The sequence below is a fragment of the Geospiza fortis genome, unplaced genomic scaffold (genome assembly GCF_000277835.1).
Source record: "Geospiza fortis unplaced genomic scaffold, GeoFor_1.0 scaffold112, whole genome shotgun sequence".
Lineage (NCBI taxonomy): Eukaryota > Metazoa > Chordata > Aves > Passeriformes > Thraupidae > Geospiza > Geospiza fortis.
In genome coordinates, this window is record NW_005054298.1 from 28,567,704 (window position 1) to 28,581,166 (window position 13,463).

The window sequence follows — 13,463 nt, forward strand, 5'->3', positions numbered from 1 at the left end:
GGGTTCAGGTTGCCATGGATATGGCCATTTTTTAAAACTGTATGTTTTTGATTACGAAGCGCACCGCCTCCGCCGTGCCGGCAGGATCACAAAATACGCTGAGTTGGAAGGGACCCACGAGGATCATGGAATCCAGCTCCTGGCCCTGCACAGGGCACCCCAAGAGCCTCACCCTGTGCCAGAGAGTCTTGTCCGAACCCTTCTCGAACTCTTGCCAGGCTGTGACCACTTCCCTGGGGATGCCCGACCATCCTCGGGGTGAAACACATTCTAATATCCAGCCCAAACCTCTGCCGACACAACTGCAGTGCTCAGCCCAGAGGAGAGAGAAGGATGCTCAGGGTCTGTGTCCGTCATCCACCAGGCACCCTAGGAAAGGGCTCAGGGAACAGGAGCCTCTTGGAAATGCCCTCAGAAGGAATAGTTGTTCCCACATTTTTTGGGTCAAACGCTTCTGGCAAGGAGCAGAGCTCCTAAGGGGTTTCCACGTACTTTCAATAAAAGGGTAACTGCATGGCTCATTGCCAAAACTTACTCTGGAGGATGTAAGGCTTGGTCAAATGTCTGAAGGTTTTTGGGGTTTGAGAAAAATAAATAAACACAAAGCCACAAAAATCAACCAGCTGGCTGCCTAGGTGAACTGGGTGCGGCCATTCTTCATGTTCACATCATCCAACATTTAATCAGAGTGTGGAAATTTTGCTGCTGCTCACCTACAGGTCCCAGTTTGGGAGCCACCGACCCATGGTTGTGAAGTCCTAAAAGAAAAGGCGTAGCAGAGAAGAGTAGCAGAAAATAACTGCAGGGCTTCAGCACAAGGTGTAAATGTCACTCTTTATATACACTTAGGCTTCTGTCACAGCTGTCAGGATACAGCATTTTGGGAGTCACAGATTTTGCAGTTACTTGGTGAAACTTTGCTCACATCACCAACTGCTAAATTTGTCCTGGATGAGTAGAAATCTATATTAGCAAATTTTATCCATTATGGGTAACAGTAGAAGACAAGATTTCCTGTCATCCTACTTCCTCTGTAATACCAACATGCAAACCAGTTTTTTAATTGTCCCTAGTCTTCTCAGTTTAGGAATCTTAATTTTCAGAGCAAAAATGTAAATACTTGTGGAGCTGGGAGTTTATTACTGCTAAATTTCCTTGTGAACAATTTCCCCATGCATTGACGTTTATTTCATCTGCTATGTTTATTATGCTTGGCAGAGGTGGGGGCGGAAAAGCTGCAATTCTGAGTTAAAATGATCTTGCTGCACACTTTATTTGAAGTGTTTTACTCTGAAGATACTGATATTTTGTTTGCCATCACCCCCCAGATTGAAAGTTTCAGCTGCCTAGGCATAGTAACTTCCTCTTAAAGACCCCCATAAAACAGAGAAGGTTCTGTTACCCATTTTTCATGCACTCTGAGATAACTACAAATAGACATGGAGAGTAGTCTTGCCTTGTGCTTCCACTTACCCGGCAGCACAAATACCCACAGGAGTTCCCTATGCTAATAAATTGTCACAACAGCCATGAGGGTTTTTGGAGGAAGATATAAAGATAGCTGATAATCTATGCCTATAAAATGAGCCTCCACACACCAATGGATTTGCTTCCCACTGATCAAGGAAACTTGAAATACCAGTGTGGGATGTGTAATCCTGTGCTGCACTAACTTCACATACAAAAATGCAAAGTACCTGCATTTCTCACATACTTATTACGTTACCTATTATATTTCCTGGAACTAATTTTGGATTTCCATTTGCTAAGTCCATTTTGGCAAGCCACTACTGCCTCTTTTATCCTGCTGCCCAATAATAATATTTCTCATTTTAAAAATTGTGTTACATAAAATACTCTAAAGATAGAAGTCTCTCAAGCACCTTTTCCATTTTTTCTAGAGCCTGCTGTTCCAAGACCAGAGACTGTGAGTGCTGTCTCTTCCAGACTGTGCATTTGGTCACTAATTGAACACACAGTTCTGCAGACACTACAAGATTCAGAATCTTAGTGCCAAGGTGGTTTGCTGGTGTGACAGCTGCACTCTTTTCTAAGCCAGCTGTTTAGCCACAACCTGGTGCAAACACTTGTCTAATTCATCTCTTACACTGTAGGGGGAGAAGAAGTGGAAGAACAAAAAATGTAATGATCTGGATCTTTCCTTTCAGTGCTCTGGTTTCTGTTCAGGACATTTCAGATAAGGTGGTAGGAAGGAAAAGGAAAGGCTACTACATTCACAAAAATATTTGCCTCTCAAAACAGTACCCCATGATACTTGACCCTACAGGAACTCTTTAATTTTACTCACTTCCTTTTTTTAAAAAAAATATTATTTTGTATACTATTGCCTTATTCCTGTATTTAACCTTGTAGTATTGCCTTCACACTACCATATTAGTCATCTCCTACTGCAGGTACTCTTCATTAAAGCTTTTCTTAAAACTCACTTAAAGAAATTGATCCTCGACTTCTCTCCCTGGAAATTCCCGTCTGTGTTTTTAGCTGGTGAGGGCAGAAAATGCAAGTTGCTCTGTGTGTGGGACTACAGCTCCACAGCTTGGGAACAATGCAAAATGATAAATATAGTTTCAGATCCAGAAAGTTCAAGGGCAATAGTGACTCATTCACTATTCTGAGAACTTTTGCTGCATAATTCAGGCCATCACTCCTTGCTCCTACTATGACTAAGCCTGAGACATTTCACCCACTGATTCTCTCCCCTCCTCCCACTGGCACAGGTATACCAGAGACTCTTAATCTAAAGACAGACTTTTTTTTCCCCAATTTAAAATAAGCCATAAGAAATGTAGTAAAAACAGCATCAACACCACCACCATTTGCTTGGGAAAGCATAGTACATTAAACCTGTTAAACTGACACTGATTTTTGTATTGATCCAGATGTTGCACTGGGCTTTCCCATACCCCAGCAAAACCCCCTTTAGACTTCTCCTTTGAACACAGTGATATTACTTGTCTCTTTGGAAAGAGAAGACACGCCATCTGCTCTGCCATTCTGTGTTTCACACAGTATCCCAAGAGAAACAGAAAATTACAAAATGGTTTCCACACAGAGCAAAGAAATTTGAAATTAAAATTCCCCATAGCTTTTATTTTGAGTTGGTTACACAACCAGCAGTAACCATAAGCCAATTATTCTCTTTTTAATTCCCACAACTATACATGTTCTTTTGTAAGACAAAAATTATTTGAATTTCAGGCAACAAGGTTCTTAAGGAAAGAAAAAAGAGGATCTCTTAAATAGGCATTATTTTTAAAGTATTTCCCTTAAGCTGTATTGTAGCAAAATATTCCAAGTATAGCTCTCTAAAAATAATCCATATTTCAGAGGTTTTCCTTTCTAAAAGGGGCATAGCAGCATTAATCTCCTAGGAGAAAGGGCTCTGAAAAGCAGGTGCAAAGAGGTCTTCCCAGTTCAAGCACATACACTGATAACAGCTTTCAGGAAAGTTAAATCCTCCCATCAGATCAGCGGGGCAGATCTCAGATAAGCAGCAGAAATTAAGGATTATCTTGACTACGACATGAACTGTTTACTTTACTATTTTAAATGGTTATGTTGGCTCCATTTCATTTGTTGAGGGGTAATGCTTTCCAAAAGAGAACTAAGGACCAGAGACAACTGTTATCTAGTATTCAAGTATTTCTACCCATTCTAGCAGCAGTTCTTAAGAATACTCTTTTCTTTTGTGAGGCTAACTTGCTGCACCTTTGGGTAACATTTTTATATTTGTTCAAGGGAAAAGTGCTCAGTCACAAGAAACATTCCCCGTTGGATTGTACAGAGGATACAGAACAGTTTCCTCTGAGCCTAGAAGCATAAGCAGTAAATAGTTACTATTTAATCTAAGAAAATGAATGTTCAAATGTTTGGGCATCATAACTCAGAAATCCAGCAAGGAGGAAAACATTCAGAGGATTTATTTAACTGGAAAGAAATGGTTGAGGGAGTGACCTCAAGTGACAAGCAATAAAAATAAAATCAAAAATGCCCTCCCTGCATAGCGCATTGAGTCAATAGTTCAGTTCCTATCACTCACATTCCAGGCAAACAGAGGCAGTGAGGAATTAATTCAAAGGAAAGAATATTTGGAGGATTTTTCTGAGACTTACATGAAAAAAGACTACAAGGGCCTGGGACATTCCTAGCGTGGTTAGCAGACAGCATATGATGTGTTCTAGCATATCTAACAAGAGCAAGCAAATCACAGAAGCAGAGTTATTGAGGATGACCTGCAAAGACTGGCACAATTTTTTCCCATTAGTCTATTGGTTAACCGGCTTCCTTTCATCTTGGTTGGTGAGACAGCAACATTGTTCCTCATTCTCCTTATCAGTCATAGCGTTTTTCAGATGTAAAATTCTTCATACATCAGAACATCCACCTTGAGCAGCTAACAGAAAAGCATTCCCTGCTGCATCCAGCACACTGCATGTTATTTGCACTACAATGTACCTAAATCATAGTGCTACATACCCCATGCATTCCACTCACAGTCACATTTAATGCTTAATTCTGATGACATCTCAAACTGCAGTCTTGATATTAACAGAGGCCAGGGAGCAGGAGCAAATTTGGATCTTCTGTTTGTATTCCCAGTGCTCAAATATCAGCCTAGGTGATCTTGTGCAAGCAAAAAGAAACAAGGGACAACATCATCCAACTGCCCCATCATATGCCTGAGATGAGCATGCATAAGGGAGCTCAGGGCAGCCCATGGGCTCTTGCCTTGCTGTTCTTAAGAACAGATATGGAAAATTGGTGCCTGCATTTGGCAGAGGTCAGAGCACTTGGGCTGGCCCCAGCTGGCTTGTCATGTACAGAGCTCCACAGCACTGGGCAGTCACTGGCTGACCATTAACACCTTAGTTAGTAAGCCCCTAAAGGGCCTTCAGAAAAGATGGGCAGGGACTTTTGACAAGGGAACACAGAGCCAGGACAAGAGGAAGGGCTTCAAACTGACAGAGAACAAGTTTAGATCAGATATTGGGAAGAAATTCTTCATTTGTGAGGCTGATGAGGCCCTGGCACAGGTTGCCCACAGAAGCTGTGGCTACCACATCCCTGAAAGTGTTCAAGGCCTGGTTGGATGGGGCCTGGACCAACCTGGTCTAGTGAAAGATGGCCCTCTCCGTGGAAAGGGTTTGGAATGAGATGATCTTTAAAGTCCTTTCCAACCCAAACACATTCCATGACCTGTATGTGCCACCTCAGCTCTGAAGTGATGGAGAAGACAGTGTGTCCTGCATCCTCCCCCTGTCCTAAGCTGGTTGCTTTCAGCTCTGAATTTCAGCACATTAAAAAGACCCTTGGAGAGATGCAAGCTTTCAGGCCAAAGCATAAAACTGCATCCCATTAAATTGTCCCATGAAGGAAAAGCCCTGGTTTTACCCTTTCACAAACACCTGTGGCCATGTAGAAGCTTAAGTTTAACAAAACAGTCAGTTTTAAGCAGAGAAACAAAACAAAACAAGGTAAAATGAAGCAAGCAAAACAAGCAGTCAGACTGTAATGGAAACTGTCTCATCATAGGTGGAAGTCAAAATAGTTTAAAAGTCTTCCACTTCCAGAAGGCTTCTCTGGAGTACGTAGAAACCACTCTGATTTGGCACAAGGTATAATGCCAGCATCAACACAATCCCACTGCCTCTGAAATGGCAAATTAATCAGCAAAACCACATGCTTTTTTTCTGCTTTATCCACCTGATATTTTTGGCACCCTCTCATTGCTGTTGCTGCACTGAGGGAAGAGGAATGTACACTTCAGGTGACTGAGTCCTCAGCCTTCCTTTGCAACTGCTGTGAGTTGCCAGTCTCCTCCCAAGCTGCAAGAGTGTCTAAGTCTCCTGTTTACTTAAAAACAAAAGCTCCCATAAAGACTAATGGGAAAACAGACAAGTTTTTTAGTTCTTGAAGGATGTAACCTTGAAAGATTTCCCTCCTTCCCCCACATCTAATTCTCTCTTTATAAACATGTAGCTTTCTTAGGGAGGTGAAAGGAAGAAAGACCAACAGCACTTCCAGTAGTACATGGTGTACCCTCATACTCCAAGGGTATTTAATGTTTATCCAAGGACTTTTGAACAGTTCCACAACAGTAGGCCAGGGAACTGAAGATCTGCAAAACTGAATCCCAAGATTTAAAAGATTTAAAATCAAGACTTTAAAATAATCTGGATTAAGTACATGTTTTTGCTAGTAACTAGTCTACTGCTTAAACATGTGTATGTTCATCCTAAATTCCAAGAAGAAAAACATTCAAAAATTTTGTATGGTATTTTTGGTGCACTTGAAACACTTGTGGAAGCCAAAGATTTTTGCTTCAGTAACATTAACTGCTGCCACAGAACTTCTTCACATCATCTTTAACTGCTCCATAATGCTCCATCTTTTCAGACAGGGCTTGAAACAACTCTCACAGAAGTCAGGAGCTGATGGGAAAACATACAAGACAAGAAACTCTACCTTTTAAATAGTATTTTTAGCCCTCAGCATACTTTTCATAGCAGTATTAAACCAAATTATTTTGGCTTTTAACTCAACTGACTGGGCTGTGATGTGGAAATTGATGTGTCTCTAACAAGATGTGAACTCTGGTGGCAACATCACTCATTCCCACGCACGTGCCATGGCTTGTCACTCCCCCACAGCTGTCCTGAGACAGCTATTGAACTACAAAACAGAAATGAAACAAGCTGGCTTACAAACTGACAGATCACCGTTCTCTGCTTTGAGAATGAAGAGTTTCACATGATAAGGCTGTGAAACATGTCTTGAGGTGTTTTGAATTAACATGCTGTAGAAGGGCTCAAAGGAAGAACAGTAGCCAAGAAATGCTGATAATTTTGTTTCTCTCTGTACACTTGGCCTTGTACTACAGGAAAGGGATGTTGTCAGATAACAGACTTCACAGCCTTCCTGTCACAGGCAGTTTTTAAACTATGACCACGTGGCTTGGATATTTGGGATATTCAGATAAAGTTTCATCTGGTTCTTTGATCAACAAATGGAGCTTTGGGCAATCAGATACCCCTAGAATAAGGCATAAGGCCAAACCATTGCCTATCTGAATAATATACTGATTTTAGGAAATACAAATTCTGCAGTTACTAGAATATATCTTATTCTGCCATATAGCTGCACAGAAAGTAACTTTGTAATACTTTACACTAATCACCAAAGAACATCATGGGCCTAATTTGAGAACAAATCTCATAGCCCCTACTGTGGTCCATTCAGTAGGGATTTTTGTTTTGTTTTCAGGCTGTTTGCTATATGTGCTGTGTTTGACTAAAGTCTCATTGGATATTTGAGGATCAGCTCTGCTGAAACAGAGTCAGAACAGTGGCATAGTTGAGCAGCCCAGCTGTGGTAGGGAGGATATTTTCAGCTAAAAATACTTCAAGACAACAAATAAAAAGTGAACTGTATTGAGTATTTTGGGCCAGAAGGCATGTAGAACAGATACATGTAATTGTTCATGTAATTATGGTTAGGAAAACATCATCCATCCACCTTTCTGCTTCCTTCCCAGCATTGACTTAATGTATCCTGACTTCTGCAGTTACAAACTCTCAAGATAGGAAGACACATGCCCTATTAGTCATGTTTAATCAAGAAGTTACATTTTGTTTCATTTCTTGCACTTTCATTATGCATATTTCCATGCAATTCTTCTATCCAGTTTATCTCACCTTGCACATTTCTGCAAGTTTTTCTTCTGGTTATCTACCTTTTAAGTGGTATTTCTGGCTTTTGATTGATATATTCTAACAGGGAAAGCATAGTCTAAAAGGAAAAAAAAATAGCCTAAATAGTGACTCATTTTGTTCTGCTTTGCCTGTTAGTTACATTGTTTGATATGTCAACATGTTTTCTTAACAGTAAAGATGAAATTCAGAGTTGAAAAAGCACAAGCAGTAGAATGTATTGCCTTTTTACACAGAAGTATGATTGAAGAGAAAGGTAACTGCTTAGCAGGGCTTACTGCACCTGCCTTGGTGTAAAGCCAAATAAATTCCACCCTTTGAAATAAGAAGTAATTCTTAAACTACCAGTAGTTGTTAATGATTGCTGGAACTGGAACTAATCAATGAAACCACGTGCTAGTGAGTAATAATCTTCTAGAAACATCCTGAATATAGAGATTATACCCTTTATTTAACAGATAAGAGGGAAAAGGTTAATTTACATCTCAGTACTAATTTGAGTAACAAGAACCATTAACTTAGGAAGGTAATGAGCTGAAACATCCACCAGCTCAATCCAATGACCCTGTACTTCAGGACAAGCAGAAGGATCTGTGTGATGGACTGCTGCTGATCACTTCCTGAGGATTGGCCAGGCTCTGGATGCCTGGCACACCCCACCTGAATGGCATTGAGTCTGGCTCAGGATAAGTGCTTGTATGGAAAAAGAAAACTGTGAGGAACAGTGCTCTTCCCACATAGTAGCTCTGAAAAAAGGCTGGTAGCCTTTTTTTGTATCCTCAAATAGATTGCAGAGAATTGGCTCTAAAGCTGCCAAGTGAACATTACAAGGAGGAGAAAAAGAATGGGCACCTTTAATAGCATTACAGCTGTGCTTTTCTGCCAGCTTGTTTCTGTCTCTTGCATACTTCTCATGTCTAGGCCACATTTATTGGCACATTGAGACCTCCACCTTAAAAACTGGAAGAACATCATCTGCATGAGATGAAGGCAGAAGCAGTACAGTCACCACATGGCTGTCACCCAGACAGACAGACACAGAGCAGTTTTGAATTGAGTACTGCTGAAACTCCATATTGGGAATGCTGTGCTCCAAAGAGAGCAGCAGCAGGGCAGATTGGCTTCAGCCTGCCCATAGCAGGACAGAGCTGGTTTGTCCCTGCCTCTGTTACCTCCTGGCCTTGTCAGTTCAAGGGCATGAGTAAGAGCTGTGCCACGAAGCTGCAGGTGTAACCTCAGAGTGCCTATTTCAGAGTTCACATAGAAAGGCAGCAGCATCTTCCAGCCTGAACTTGAACTGCTTAATCTTCAGCTCTCACAGGCTTTCAGATCAGAGATGGAGAAGATTATTCCCAAAAGCTCTGGCAGTCTGTTACACATTACCTTGAAGCAGAGTGGGCAGAAGGATGTCAGGGCACTCTCTCTGGAGCAGAAAGGGATCTCCTGGGAACAGTCAGTCCACTGGGTCACACCTGCCTATGTGCAAAGGCCATGCCATGGCCCAAGAGAGAGGTCATTTATATAAATGCCTTCCTCACAGGCGTCACAAGGCTGTCCACTGAAGGCACTAACAGCTCAGTGCTTGAAATGCTTTAGAATTAGGCTGCATGAGAATAAAGTGATTCTTAACTGCTTCACTTTTCCTTCCTAAAGAATTACCTTTTTTGACCCCATAATAATGAGATTACAAGAAGAGAAAAGCAATGAGGAATGATGCTACAAGCAATCATGAGGTAAGCATTTTTAACAACGCTAATTCGTTTTGGGCTTATGAAAAGAAAAAAAAAATAACTATAGATCCTATAGAGATGAACTATGCCACATTCCACTAAAAAAATCCAGAACTCTTGAGTGCAGGCTTACACATGCAAGCAGTCATTTAAAGAGGTAGTTTTTACTAAGAAAATAATCTGTTTATTATGATTGTTGTGAGGCTTTTTGGTTTTTCAACTCCTATTAGTGCAGCAGATTGAACATACCTTTGCATTTTGTGAATCCTCAGCAGAATTGGCTGTAGCACAGTATGTTGTAGTGGCACTGCCAATCTGTCCAGCATTTGTGTCACACGAGGCAGCACACGGGAGCAGGGCTCCTGGCATAGACAAAGCCACCAGCTCTCTGACTGCTGCCCTGAACAGTGGGAAGAGGGGCTTTTGAAGCTCCCTGAACAGTGGGAAGAGGGGCTTTTGGAGCTCCCTGAACAGTGGGAAGAGGGGCTTTTGGAGCTCCCTGAACAGTGGGAAGAGGGGCTTTTGAAGCTCCCTGAACAGTGGGAAGAGGGGCTTTTGGAGCTGGCATCAAGAGCAAGTCAGAGCAGAAACTGTTTAGCAAAAAGCCAAATGCAGGGCAAGCTTATCATTTTTATAATTGTCCTTTAGAGATAAACCTCACTTGAAGTCACTGCTCTGAGAACAAAACCAGGGAAAGAACAACAACAAAAAATAAGATTAAACAACTTTTAAAAGCCTTTTCTGCCATGAGGAAATTCATCTTTGGTGTAACCTGGAGGAACAGATGTTACTGAGTTCCCAGGCAAGTCAAATCTGGAAAGAAATGAGCACTATTATCCAGGAAATGGAAGTGATGGGAAGCAGCTGCGACCGGGAGCCTGCTGGCTCTCCCTGGCAAGTTCTGTGGCTGTTGCTCATCCCTGCAAAGAGGAGCTTCAGTGTCCCTTTACACTGTCAGGAACATCCCTGTGGGGGCTGGCTGCCCCAGCCCCACCAGCATACTTGAAGATTAGCTTAGGGAAAGTGTGGATGTTGTCCTAATCCTGCGTTGAAGCCATGATAGATTGCAAGCCCTTTGTTACACAACAGGATCCCTCCTCTGACTCAGTGGAAAGGATTTCCTGGATGCCCAGGGCAGTGTGGATCAGACACAGGGAGGATATGCAAGGGAGCAGGCTCACTGCTCAGTCAGTCACAGCACAGCCATGACCTATCCCAGCACTTGAAATAAGAGTTGCTGGCACATCTCCACACTCCTGGGCAGCCTTCCCATGTGCAGGACTGACACACTCACTGTGAACCCACGCAGATATTCATCTCTTGACCCTAGAGATTAAAACACACACATGCAAATCTTCCCCTCCATGCTCTCAGCTGTGCACAGCCAAGGCCTGTGTACCTGTGCTCACAAAAACATCCTCCCCAGCTGCTGCTGCAAGGGACTGCCATGATCGCTCTCACCTCGCAGCCTGGCTGGCAGCCCTCAGCACTTCCAAGGAGTTGAAGATAAATGAAGCAAGGGCTTTCAGCAACCTGATAGTGCCACAACTGCACAAAGCAAGCTGTCCCTGCCCTGACAAAGGTGTGGGATAAAAGAGGCCATAATACCATAGCAATAGTATTATACAAACACACAAGTGCAATGTCTTCTGTCAGGAAAGCATTTACAGTAATATGGGTAGTGTGTTTAACTACTTGCATTTTTTAATATACTAAATCATCCCAGGAGCTCTTACACAGGGCAAGTGGAAGAGATTCTTTTCATTCATCTGAAGGTGAATCCCACTCCTACCCTCCCCATTAATTTCAGTACTCAAGCTCTACTAGAGGACTGAGAGGACAAGCAGTCAAGTGCTTCCTCAGCTGATTTGGGACATGCAGATGACAGCAACCATGGCCCTGAAGAGACTGCATGAGAGGAACAAAGAAAGCATGAGTTATCTGGAGGGAGCTGGTCAGTGGTCTCCAGCTGGCTCCAGGCCCCAGCTCAGAAGGTCACACAGCTGACATAGCATCCTGTGAGTCACCCCCTGATCCTGCCTGTGTCCAGCATAACTCATGTGGTTTGGCAGCACTGAGAGAAGTTCCTCCTCCTTGCTTGCTGCCCAGAGTCAACGTTGCCCTACAGAACACACCAGACAGTAAAGCCACCAAGAGACAGATGGCAACTTGACCATCTTGTTAGTCATCATCACCTCCTTGAGTGGCAGCACCAGACCAGATTCATACACAAACACCACTTTCAAGCTGTCTAGATGATGTATCAGCACAGCCAAAATACATCTACCTACATAAAAAATAAAGGTTTGTGTCCCAGGTCAACTAATTCTTTTGAGTCTCTGCTTAAATAACAGAATGTGTTCAGATCTCAGCCAGGCTGAAACAAACATCTTCACAAAACACCAAGATAGATACCTGGTCTCCACAGCTCTTTGGAGTAAGGCCCATAAGGTAATATAGGTTTCATTCAGGGTCTGCACTGCTACACCCTCTGAGTTGACTCTCTAACCAGAGACTTGACTGGCACCTGACAGCACCAAGATATGACAGTGCCACCCCATCAAACAGGTGCTCAGTCAAAACCACACCCCTGTCAAGTAAACAGGAAAATTACAGTCACCAGACTAAAGTCAGGTCTGAGTTGCCTGAATTTTGGCTAAACTTAAAAAAAATTTCATACACCAGAGGGAAGACATGGTGTTTCAGGAAAAGGACACAGAACCCATAAATGAAAGCATGGAATTATGGTGAGACAGGACACCCTGGCTTGCCAGGTGTGACTCCATCCCTTCCAGATAAGCCCTGCTAGTCATCCTGCAGGAGCAAATGCCATGCCTGGAAGGAAAATTGCCTTCCTGGAGTGTGCAACAGCACCCAGCATGTAATTTCTCAGTGTAATGACAATGAAAGGATTATGTTAATAGGCAGGTAGCTGTAATGAGAAAACAATGACACACAGACCGTGCACTGTACATCTTTCCAGGTGCAAGTTGGGATGGTCATGGTGGTTGAGCTGTCTATGACTGTACAGACAAGTGCTAGAGATGGGTGCTCAAACATATTGTCTTTCATGAAGAGCAGAGCAATAGCCTTACAGTTTTTTTCTTTTAGGGTGAGGTGGTGTTTTTTTCTACGCCATTAGGTTCTGGGGACCACCACCTTGAGAGGAGCTGGGATTTTCCTTCTGCAGTGAAAGAAAATAAATCATACAAGTCAACATTCAGCTGTCATCCTGTAGTGCTGTATGAAGTGCTGCAAACTGCCAAGGCTGCTCCTGACCCACCAACAGCAGAGCCTCAGATGAACCTCTGAGTCAAACACAAGTCATACTGTACACCTGAAACAACACATCTGCGTGACTGTCCACTTCAAAAAGCTACATTGTGCATTTAGGGATAGACACCGGATAGGGAAAAGTGGTTAGGGAAAGCACAGATCAGAAAAAAGATGCTCAAGAATACTTCTCTAGATACTGCAGATGCATGTTTGGTTTTCATTTCCTCAGAAGCAGGTAGCTTACATCTGAGGGATATCAATTATTAACTCCAGCCTGAGACAAAAGTGTAAGGTTTAACTTCCCTGAGAGACAGATACTCTGTGTTTCTAGATCTGACAGGTTCTGGTGTGCCTTGCTCCCACACAGGAGGTAAAATACCAGCTCATAGTGAACTGATCCCTCTGAGAGAAAGGACCCTGCACTAAATGCTGATGGAGATACGGGAGGGATTGATTTAATTTAAATTCAATTTTTTACAGTGCTAAAAGAAAAAATGTTATGAAAAAATATTTATTGTTCCTAATTATCCTTAGGCCTTAGGTTTTGCTAAAATCTGTCAAGAGTTTTTGACAAGGTGCCATGTTCCTGCACCTGCTTTCAGCACATGATGTTTCAGACCTCTACAGAGCCACTTATGTGTGTATGTAATTAATGTGGGGAAACAACCTTGCACTTCTGAAAGATGCTCTTGAAGTGCAACTGCAACTTCAGACTCCTTCATCAGGC